Genomic DNA, 11,964 nt, shown 5'->3' with positions numbered 1-11,964 from the left:
GTAAATGGAATTTATGGTAGTTTTATTTGCAATAGAGGGAAAATATTAAGGAATGAGAGAGAGAGAGAGGGGGAGAGAGAGAGAGAGAGAGAGAGAGAGAGGGAGAGAGAGAGAGAGAGAGAGAGGGAGGGAGAGAGAGAGAGAGAGAGAGAGAGAGAGAAGAAGAGAGAGAGAGAGAGAGAGAGAGAGAGAGAGAGAGAGAGAGAGAGAGAGAGAGAGAGAGAGAGAGAGAGAGAGAGAGAGAGAGAGAGAGAGAGGAAACTCTGGCTTCCTCTGAGTCTGGTAGAAATACTAAGGCCCTAATCAGGGAAAAGGGTCTTAAGATGATGGGCCTTTTGGTTTTACACCTCCAAGAAAGTCAGGGCTCTAAGTCAGCATTTCACTCACCAACATGGATGTATGAGCCAACAGTAGAGAAGTCATGGAGTTCAGAAAGCTGGAGACAAGACCAGGAGAAGAACAGAAAACACAAGAAAATTGGAATTCACAAAAGTGAAGGGTTTTCTCCAGGGCAACACAATGAGAGTCAAAGGGAAGGGCTAACAAGTCTTAAAGCCAACTCTCCTACCTACAAGTTGTTTCTTCATCTGGAAAAGGGGGATAATAATACCTATTATATTATGATAAATATTTCATAGAGTCATTGTGATGTTCAATTGAAATAATATATTCATAGCATTCTCTGGCTATTCCCAAACTTCGAATACACATTTACACAAATATCACTATCTGGTTAATGAAGGAATCAGAACAGGACAAGATTAGAATTTGAGGCACATCACAGAAAAAAAAAATGCTTAATTATGTTTGGTCCACAGAAATGGAGATGGAAGTCAGAGGTTGTCTGAAAAAGGCTATAGAAAAATCCAATCACATAAGGCCCAACCACCATTTTCCTACAGACTTGGAGATCCATGATAGCAGAATATCTTAGTGGGCTACAAATGGCTACATAGCGATCATATACCATGTTGGCCAAGAGACAGCACTCAACTAGAGCCATCCAGGCTATAAAGAAATATTGAGTAGCACAGGCCCAGAAGGATATATTCTTTTTTGGTGGAAGAAGTCAAAGAGCATTCTAGGGTTAATAGAGGTAGAATAGTAGGTATCCATGAAGGCTAGGAAACTGAGGAAGAAGTACATGGGAGAATGAAGATAAGAGTCACTTCTGATGAGGATGATGAGACCAAGGTTCCAGGTCAGAGTCATGAGGTAATTTCCTAGAGATATTGAAAAGAGGATCATCTGTATCTCTGGTTGATCTGAGAATCCTTGGAGAATGAACATAATGACAGAAGTCTCATTTTTTCCCCATATCCCTAGATGTGCTGAGAGAACAAATAAAAGGTAGAAAATGTTTGTGGGATTTTTCTTAAGGTGCCATTTCCTTACTCAGAAACTATATTTTAAGAATGAAATTCAAAATCCTCAGCCTGGCAGTTAAGGCCCTTCACAGTCTAGATCTCTCATTTTCTACACATATTTGGGGTGAGTTCCCTACATTCCCTGTTCCAGTCAAATTGTCATAATATCTCTTTTCCCTTAAATGACATCTTCTCTCTCTTCCTTTTAATCTCTTATCCCTAATTTCCTTCAAAGTACAGCTCAGATATTGCCATAGTGAAAAGGGTTCTGAGTTTAAATCTAGTTTCAAATATTTACTAGCCATGTGACTGTGGTATAAGCTCTGTTTTCCTTGGTTTCCTCAAGCATAAAATTGGAATAATAATAGCACCTAATTTATAGAGTTGTTGTGAGGATCAAATCAGATAATATTTTTAAAAGGTTTTAGCACAATGTCTGGCACACAGTAGGTGTTATATAAATGTTTGTTACCTTCCCTTCCCCTTAGGTACTACCTTCTACACTTGGATTTTTCTGGTTATCCTACTTTTCTTTGCCTCTTGAAATTACTTTCTATGAGGTTGTTTTTGTTTATCTACTTACATATTATCCTATAGAATATAAGCTTTTGGAGGACCAGAGCTATATCAGGTTTGTCTTTGTTTTTGGCTCATAATTGGAGGTAACAGGTATTGGCTGGACTGAATTGGATTGCTTTAAGTATTGTTTGGGGCAGCTAGGCAGTGCAGTGGATAGAATGCTAGGCTTCCTTCATTTAAGTCTGACCTCAAATGCTTATTACTATCTCTGCTCCTGTGGAAGCCCCTTAACCAAACTCTTTGTTTCAGTTTCTTCATCTGTCAAATGAGTTGAGGAAGGAAATGGTAAAACCCTCCAGCATCTTTGCCAAGAAAACTCCAAATAGGATCATGAAGAGTTGGACATTATTGAAATAACTGAACAAAACAGTGATATTTGTCATTTGGTATGTGACCTTGAGAAGGAATTTTTTCTCTTCTGCCTCAGTATGATCAACTTTATTTGTTTGTTTGTTTGTTTGTTTATTGATTGATTGATTGATTGATTGATTAAACCCTTACCTTCCATCTTGGAATCAATACTGTGTATTGGCTCCAAGGCTTACCCTAGAATAACCTAGCACATCTGTGACCTGGTAAGCCTAGAATTTTCCTCTGTGAAGGCTGCTCCACTTATCTCATCCTTGAGTTTTTCTTGGAATTTCCATTTTGTGGAGGGGCCCAGGCTGACTTATCCTTATTCTTCTCTAGGCTCTATTATTGACTTTCTAGACTTCAGAAGCATGTCACCAGGTACCTTTCCTCCTCCACTTTTAGCTCCATTTTTGGGTGTATATTATTTTTCTTTATTAGAATATAAGCTCCTTCAGGCCAGGGACTAATTTTTTGTTTATAATTGTATCCCCAATACTTGGCACATAGGAGCAACTTCATAAATGCCAGTTTCTCTCTACCTGTTAAACAAAAAATACCAATATTCATATTTACAATGGATCCTAGTTGAATATGAGAAAAACATTTTGAAAAATATACAGTGTTCTAGAAATATAAATTAATTCAAAAGATATGAGTGATCTTTTAAAATGCTATAAAATCCTTTCTGCATGTTCTCTGGCTATTCCCAAACTTCTAATACCTTTGTGGGGGTGCAGTCTTTTCTAATTAATGCTCATAAGTCTACAATCTTCCTGTATTTCTTCATGCTAAAAGTGAGCATTTTGTCATCAATTACATGTTATTATACAGTGAGTGAAAATGAATTGTACACTTAAAATAGATAATCAGACAAATCAAAAATATATTTAAAATATCTATTCCCAATGCCCATGTCCGAAGTTAAACTATCTCCCAACTTCCTTGGGCTAGAAAACCATGAATCTGACCCAAGGCTAGTTCTATGACAAAGCTAGGAGCTCAGTACTATCTACAGAAGCTAGAAGCATTGGGATAACAATTTTCTATCAATCAATGAGCTCAATCATGAAGTGTTTACTAACACCTCCTAAGAGAAACAAATACAAAAAATTAATTAGTCATTTTGGAAGAGATTATATTCTATAAGTGGAGAAAACATACACAAACACATGCCCACGATATGTACAAAATATAATACAAGATAATTTGAAGCCTAATGCCATCATTTTACAAATGATGAGACTATGTGAAGAAGTTAAATGAAGTTAAAGTGATTTGGGAGAAGGATGAAGAAATATCCTAGAAAGGATGGACCCCTTATGGAGCTTACACAGTATAGGGCATGGGGATAAAGGAATTTAAGAGCCCATTGCCTTCATTGAGGCTAAGTTAATGATTTGTTAAAGGTCACAAAGCTAGCAAAGGGCAAATCCATGATTTGAAGCTCTGCTTCATCTGCTCATTCCACACCCAGTGGTCTTCGTGCTACACCACCATGTTACCTTGTCTCTTCAGAAACAAAAAGATGGTTTGTATTAACCTGGGGGAGGAGGGGACTAAAGACAGGCTTGAAGATGGAACTGGGGCAAGGGGAAGAGCAGGTCATGGGGCAGGCTGATAAGGCCAAATGGAGAGCAGAATTGGAGAGCAGGTGGAGGAGAGAGACAGCATGTTGTTTAACATCTTTACAATTGAAACAGATAAAGGCAAGACTGGCCAAGTGACTTGTTTTAAATGTAAGTAGTTTGTATCCTAGAATTCCTTCACATTGGAATAAAGTTTACATGCACCACTGTATTGTCTAACTGGGCTGAGCTAGTGAATATGGTGATAGCAAAGAGGCACTTCCTAAGAAGAGAGAGAGAGAGAGAGAGAGAGAGAGAGAGAGAGAGAGAGAGAGAGAGAGAGAGAGAGAGAGAGAGAGAGAGAGAGAGAGAGAGGGAGGGAGAGAGAAGAAAGATGAGAGAAGGGAGAGAAGAGAGGAAAAAGGAGTAAAAGAAGAAAGAGAAGAGAGGAGACAGAGACAGAGACAGTAACAGAGAAAGAGAGGGAGGGAGAGACAAAGAGATGAGACAAAGATGGAGAGGGAGGGAGAGAGAGACAGAGAGAGTATAGAAGAGAGAGAGAGAAAAGAGAGAAAGAGAGAGGGAGGGAGGGAGAGACAAAGAGATCAGACAAAGACGGAGAGGGAGGGAGAGAGAGACAGAGAGAGAGTATAGAAGAGAGAGAGAGAAAAGAGAGAAAGAGAGAGGGAGGGAGGGAGAGAGAGAGGAGAGAAGAGAGAGAAATGTAATCTTTGATTAATATCTTCCCTGATTTTTACCCTGGGGTGAAGACCAGAGTTCTACCTAGGGAAGTGTAACAATCTTTGTCCCAGGTTGCCAAAATGTAAAGAGTGAAAAAATAGTGGATAATGATTTTAAAAGCTTATGCAGTATAAAATTTTTTAACATTTTCCTTTCTCTAGCACCACAGAAACCTTGGTACCTACTTATAAGACTAGTTCAAGACAGGCACCTCCCCAATTGCATATATCATTAATAATACCTACATGTGAGTCACTATCAAAATTGATTCTTTTTTATATTAATTGTCTCTTCCATTATTTTATTTTTTTAATTAATGAATGATAAAAAGTGTCTTGTGTTCACTACATACTAAGTACATTGTTAAGTTCTGGGGATACTTAGAGAAATGTGAGATAGTCTCTGCATTCAAGACCATTTCACCTTAATTAGAAATGCATCAGTACTAGGTATATTGTGGAGGGAAAGAAGACACTGTCTTTCCTCCACATATGAGTGTCTACTTTCTTAGGCAGCCCTTAAAAATTAGCAGTAACATCCAACCTCAGCCCATTTTTATGTTTCTGCTTCTCCAGTTTCTCTTCTAAATTTGACACAGAGCAAAGGCAAATTGCTTTTCTCTGATCCTCCAAGGACAACAATAGATAGGCTTATGCTTTTTCTCTACCTCCAACATCAGCTACAATCTGACTAATATAGGCTGTTCCCAATGGGTTTTTAAAAATATTTCTTGGGGCAGCTGGGTGGCTCAGTGGATTGAGAGTCAGGCCTAGAGATGGGAGGTCCTAGGTTCACTTTGGACACTTCCCAGCAGTGTGACCCTGGGCAAGTCCCTTAAACCCCATTGCCTATTCATTACCACTCTTCTGCCTTGGAGCCAATACACAGTATTGACTCCAACATGGAAGGTAAGAGTTTAAAAAATATATATATTTCTTGAGTTATATTTGTATTGGTAGAAAATACTTGTATTTGAAATTCACTTGGCCAACAGAAGAGTACAGTCAATTTCTTCCTGCCATGCTTTATTATAGCTTTACATCTTTTCTACCTGAACTTCACCCAAATTACATGTAAATTGTCATCTTTACTATATTGTAGATTATCTTGCACACACATAGTACCTCACCTTTGCAGATAAGAAATGGAGGTTCATTTTCTCATTTAAAGGTGAAGGAAAAACTTGGCCAATATAATCTAGAATCATTCAGTTTTTATTTTTTGATCTTTCTCTTCCATTAAGGTTAACCATATGTATATTATTTTCTTAATTCTTTTTACCTCATTCCACACCATTTAACTTGTTTTTCTATGCTTTTGGGTTTTTTTTAGAGTCATCATTTCCTTTAGCACATTCAAGTACCATAACCTATTGAGCTGTTCCAAAATCAATGGGAATTTCTTTCACATTCTTGATTTTGTAAGCATATAACTATATAGAGACAGTCCTGGTTGTTCTTTTCATGACTTCTTTTTGTCATTGTTTGCTTTATTCACTTCCAGCTTGATTTAATTTTCCTTTCTCATCATTTTAATTGTTAAGTATTAGTCTCCTCACCAGAACAATTTTAGTTTCACTTAAATTTTCTACGATCATTTATTTTACATCTATTTTCCCCTAATTTTCAAGATTTTCCTTTATTCTAATATTTTGGATTTTCAAAAATTTGATTTATTTTCTAATTTTTAATTATAATGTAATTTTATAAATATTCATTTTCCTTTTTGTTAATTTGTTTTGAGTATACCAATTTTTCCTTCTACAACCACTTTACCTTTATCCCAGAAATTTTGATATGTTATCTCATAACTATCATTCTCTTCCATATGATTACTAGTTGTTTCCATGATTTATTCCTTGGCCCACTCATGATTCAAGATATCATTGTTAATACTTCATTTAGGTTTTTTTTTTCCTTTTTAATTATTATTTTATTACATTGTGGCTTGTAAAGGACATCTGATATTTCCGTTTTTTTACATTTGTTTATAATATTCCTATTGTAGTACATGAACTACTTTTGTAAATGTCCCATGTAGTGCCAAAAACACATTTATTATTCATTGTTCCCTTGCATAAGGCATCATAAATCTTTCAGTTCAATAGTTCTGTCCTATATTTTTTTTTCTTTCCCTAGATTTGTCCAACTCTGAGAGAGTAAAATTTATATAATGATTGTGGTACTTTCTTTTCTTTAAATTTTTGGGAAGTTTTCCTTTATGAATTCAGATACTATGTCATTTCATAGCTATTTGCTTAGTACTGTTATCACTTCATTGTCTATGGTTCCTTTAAATTTAATTTAGTTTTCCTTGTTATACCGCTCTAATTTTTAAAAAGATAATATCATGATCATAACTCTTATGTTTTCTGGATTCATCTTGCATATAGTAAATTTTCTCTCATAAATTAAATTTCACCTTTTTATATCATTTTAAATTATATGTGTCATTTTTAAGATGGGTTTCCTGTATACAATAGATGATTGACTTGTTTTCTTAACTATTTTCATTCTTTCAGAATATTTAAGGTTGTAACATTTTAGTTTCTGATTCTTTAGAGATTTTTTCCATCTTGACAGCCCAAATATTTGATATTATTATCAATATTATTATATTATCAATATTATATAAACAATTATCAATTGTTATAAATATAACATTCATAGCAATTCATTCATAATTTTTCTTTTATGAGTTTTATTTCTCTTTTTATTCTCTAATTCTCTGAAATTTCTCTTTTGTTATTCTATGACCTTTAGTGGTCCACAAAAGAGGTATCAAACATGCAGCTGAATATGATCCAAAGCCAATTAAATTAGAAAATGTTTAACAGATTAAGTAAAAATGCAGTGAAACAAATAATATTAATGTGTAGTTTCCTAAGCCAATATGTGGTCTCCAGTGATTCTCATGTATGATTCATGTGTTCATGTTGAGTTCTATTTGAGTTTGACACTACTGGTCCACATGATTCTGCTTTTCATTAGATAATACCAATCCATTGTCCTTCACATTAGAATATTCAAAAGACCTTGGGCTTTCTTAGATTCAACTCAGTTTTCTGTCTATTTTAAAGTAACCTTTTGGTTGTTTTCACTGTTTGGGTCCTATGTTTTAAAATTAGATCTTCTTTCATTTATTCCTTGTCACCATGCTTTGCTTCTTTCTCTTTCAAATGCTTCATCCATGAGGCTAAGCTGCTGAGTGGCATCAACCTTCTTGGGTTACAGGATATGGGGATCAATAAGTCTAGTTTTCTGCCCCCAAGAAACTGAAAGAGGTTGGCATGGAAGAGTACTGGATGTCCCTATATTTCCAAAAGCCTTTCAATAAGACCCAGTGCTCTGCTTCCCTCTACCCTAGCCCTTTGGGGACCACTTATGGAATGAATTTTTCCTTGTCTCAATTTTTCTTACCCATCTCCTCCTTTCCTACCCATAGCTGAGTAGAATTAAAGTCTGATGCTTCTTTAGGGGTTGAAAAAAGAGATTATAGCAATGTCACTGCTATAAAATTTCAGTCCCTGAGTCATAAGCCTGAGAACATGCTTATGTTCACTGCCTTGGGCATATGGAGTCTTTTGACTATCTTCAAGGGGCTTACATTTCATTCTAGACATACTGCATGTATCAGACAAGAAAGATAATAAGGAATAATAAAAAATAGTAAAAGAAAAAAATTAAAGGGAGACAGTTCTTTGGAAGTTGTTAATCTCATTGTCTTTAAAGAAACAGTGTTCTGGAGCTGAGACTTAAAGGATTCAGAGAAGCCACAGAGAAGGATGAAAAGAGACTGCATTCTCTGCACGGACAATGACTTGTGGAAATACAACAGAATTTGAAGACAGAGCCTCAAGAGTAGGGCACAGTTTGATCTGTGGTGGTACTATTTGATTGGAGCATGGACTTTCTGAAGAGGAGTAGTAGAGAATAAGATTTAAAGCTCGGCAGAAATCTCATTGCGTACAGTTTCAAATAGGATGTGCATGGAATATTCCTGGCATGGACCACCACACTGTAACCCTTTGAAGGAATTTGAACAACCTACTTACTCTCTAGATTGGTTCACTTATTTTTAATTAAATTTTAGTTTTTAATTTTTTTATTTTAGTAATAATTTCCACATGTTTTTGAAAGTGACATGATTCAAATGGTCTCCCTCCCTTCTTCCCCCTTCCCTCATGGAGTTGGCAAGCAATGGATTATACATGTATCATCACACAAAACATGTTTCCATATTATTCCATTTTTGTAAGTGAATAATCTTATAAAATCAAACCCCCAAATCATATACCTAAATAATCAAGTGAAAAATCACATGTTTTCATCTGAATTTCTACTCCCATAGTTCTTTCTCTAAATGTGAATATTGTTCTTCCTCCCAAGTCCCTCAGAATTGTCCTGGATCATTGCATTGCTGCTAGTGGCAAAGTCTATCAAGTTTGGTCATTCCACAATATTGTAGTTACTGTGTACAATATTCTCCTAGTTCTGTTTATTTCACTCTGCATCAGTTCATGTAGGTCTTTCAAGTTCTTTCTGAAGTCATCAAGTTCATCATTCCTTGTAGCATAATAGTATTCCATCACCATCATATACCATATTTTATTCAGCCATTCAACAATTGAGGGACATTGCTTTAGTTTCCAATTTTCTGCCACCACAAAAAGTATATCTATAAATATTTTTGTACAATGTTCCATTTTAAAAAAACTATTTGGGATATAGACCTAGTAGTGGTATTGTCAGATGAAAAGATATGCATTATTTTAAATAGACTGGTTCATTTATTATAACATGCCCTCACATTTGCAGGTCTGGATTCCCTGAGGAAGATCACCATCATGCAATTACACCCCAATTCATAGAATCTTAAAATTAATCTCATTGTAGACTATTACACTGTCATTAATTACCCCTATAGTTTTTGCATCCTCATCAGTGTGCTCTGTAAAAATTAAAATGAAATCTCAAATAATAAAATATTATATTTTAGGAGATTTATTAATGATCATTAGAAATCAAGGAGTACAGAGGATACAAAATAAAGACCACATGCCCATGGCTAATTAGCCATTTCAAAATCCCCATGCTTAGCTCACCACTGCCACCATGCTGGCTGCAAGCCCAAGAAAGAGACCAAGAGAACTGCCCACTTGCTAATATCCTCTGTCTATAGGAGCTACCTAATGACAGGAAGTCAGTGGGCTCCCCAGAGATGTAGTTCTTTTTTAGGGTAACAGATTCTCAATTATACAGCTCCCATTTACACAAAAAATAGTCACTTATAATGATGACCCCATTCGATCTTAAACATAACCATTTAATTAACAATAAAGGAAAAGTACTTAAAATCATAGTTATTAAACATCACAGTTATTCAATAAATTCAATACAGAAATAATATATAAACATGAGTTGCACTCTTCCAGTCAGTCTCTATGAGGGAGGGTGGATGCACATTTATATAAAACTGTTATGATATATGAGTATGGAAAAGCCATGTACTCAAGATAACTTATGTGAATCTTAAAACTGCTCAGACTCTACTTCAGAAGAATTGATTAAGCTATTCCCCATTTTTAATAATGGAGGTACTTGGTCAGGAATGTATTGAGAACTTTTAAAATTACTCCACCCTTTTCAGACAATGCCTTAGGGGAAGATAAAGTTGCAGACTCCTGACTGAACAATGAAAAGTCCCTAACTCATACCTTATAGTAAAGCTAAACCTTAAGCTAGGTATATTTTTAGATCTAATACAAAAAGGTGCTAAATACCTATAAAGGTTAAATTAATCACTAAAAGGTCAAGCAACTTACAAAAGAGGTGTGAAGTACTCAGTAGATTTTATCTTACCAGAGATGGTGAGAACAAAAGAAGATGTAAACTAAGATTGGGCAGTCCTGGAGAAAAGCATCTACTGTGATTGGTAGATATGAAAATTTAGGGGATGTGACACAAGAGAAAATTTCTTTAAAAGGAAGGGGAGTTCAAAATTGAGGTGGTTGGAGTTCGTAGTTTTTTGATTGGAAATTATTTGGAGTTGGAGTTCAGAGGTTTGGAGCTTGCTTGAAGATGATCTTGTGCTGAGTGATAAAGACAGACTCGCTCTCCCTTAGGCTCAGGCCTAGGCCATTTGGCCTAGGCCCTTTCTACTATTTTCTATTTCTCTCTCTCCTTCCATTAATTCCTTCATTTGTATTAATTAAAATCTCCATAAAACCCAGCTGACTTGGGTATTTTCATATTTGGGAATTTTCCCATGGTGACCACTTAATTTTAGATTTTAAATCAAGACACTAAACCTTATCTTTACAGTTTGGCCAAAACCTTTACAGTTTTGGCAATTCACAGTCTTGGCAAACCACATTTTCCCGGTTACACTCACCTCTAGGTGTAGCCTTTGAGATCATTGATCCATAAAAGAACATCTATACTACATGAAGCTGCATTTATGTTAACAGCTCCTCTTTTACTTTTTCTGAATTGTTTCTCTTCATGGACAAATCTCTTCTCTTCTACTCTCAAGCTGATGAAACATAGACAAGCTCTTAATACTTGTGGCATTGTTTTTTAGTCATTTTCAGTCATGTCCAATTCATTGTGACCCCTTCTTTGGGGGTTTCTTGTCAAAGGTATTGGAGTGATATGCCATTTTCTTCAACTCATTTTGTGTATGAAGAAGCTAAGGCAAACAGGGTTAAGTGACTTGCCCAAGGTCATACAACTAGGAAGTATCTGAGGCTGGATTTTAGCTAAGATCTTCCTGATTCCAGTCTCAAAGCTCAATCCACTGTACCACCTACCTAACTGCTATAAACCACTCACAGTCATTCTAAAAATGGAATTGAAAGGCATTATTCCATAATATTGGTTAGCAATTCCCTTTGAACTACATAACTCATGAGGCTTGCTCTTTCTGGGAAGTACTCTCCATGATGCTGCATTTTCTTATCAACTGTCAGAACAAGGAACCCATGATTAATCAGTAGCAAAGTAAATATTTCCCCTTCCTGTTTTTCCTTATCATACCATATTGGTCAACAGAAAGCAACAGAGATCTCTCAGTTTGAGTATCGAGGGCCAATTCAGCTTTTCTTTCAACAAGATTCAGACTTTGACCCATTAAGGGACGAGCAGCTGATGCCATGCCAACTTATTCTCCTACTGCTAATTTCCTCACACAGCTTCCTGAAAACGAAATTTCTACCACTTCTTCAGTGTTTACCTTCCTCCATTCCCATCTACTGCCTATTCTTGACCCCATTAGCAAGGTTAATAATAACCTTTTTCATGCATCAAAGAAGAGCCTGCTAATACTCGATGACTCACCTTCTCTTATGAAGTTAAAAA

The 11,964-nt window shown here is 35.9% G+C and overlaps 1 pseudogene; it reads right to left on the bottom strand.

Moving 5' to 3' along the window:
- Nucleotides 1–711: 711 nt before the first annotated feature.
- Nucleotides 712–11,761, bottom strand: LOC100619975 (olfactory receptor 5A1-like; annotated as a pseudogene).
- Nucleotides 11,762–11,964: the final 203 nt, after the last annotated feature.

The sequence above is a fragment of the Monodelphis domestica genome, chromosome 6 (genome assembly GCF_027887165.1).
Source record: "Monodelphis domestica isolate mMonDom1 chromosome 6, mMonDom1.pri, whole genome shotgun sequence".
Classification (NCBI taxonomy): Eukaryota; Metazoa; Chordata; class Mammalia; order Didelphimorphia; family Didelphidae; genus Monodelphis; species Monodelphis domestica.
This window is presented reverse-complemented; position numbering and strand designations above follow the sequence as displayed.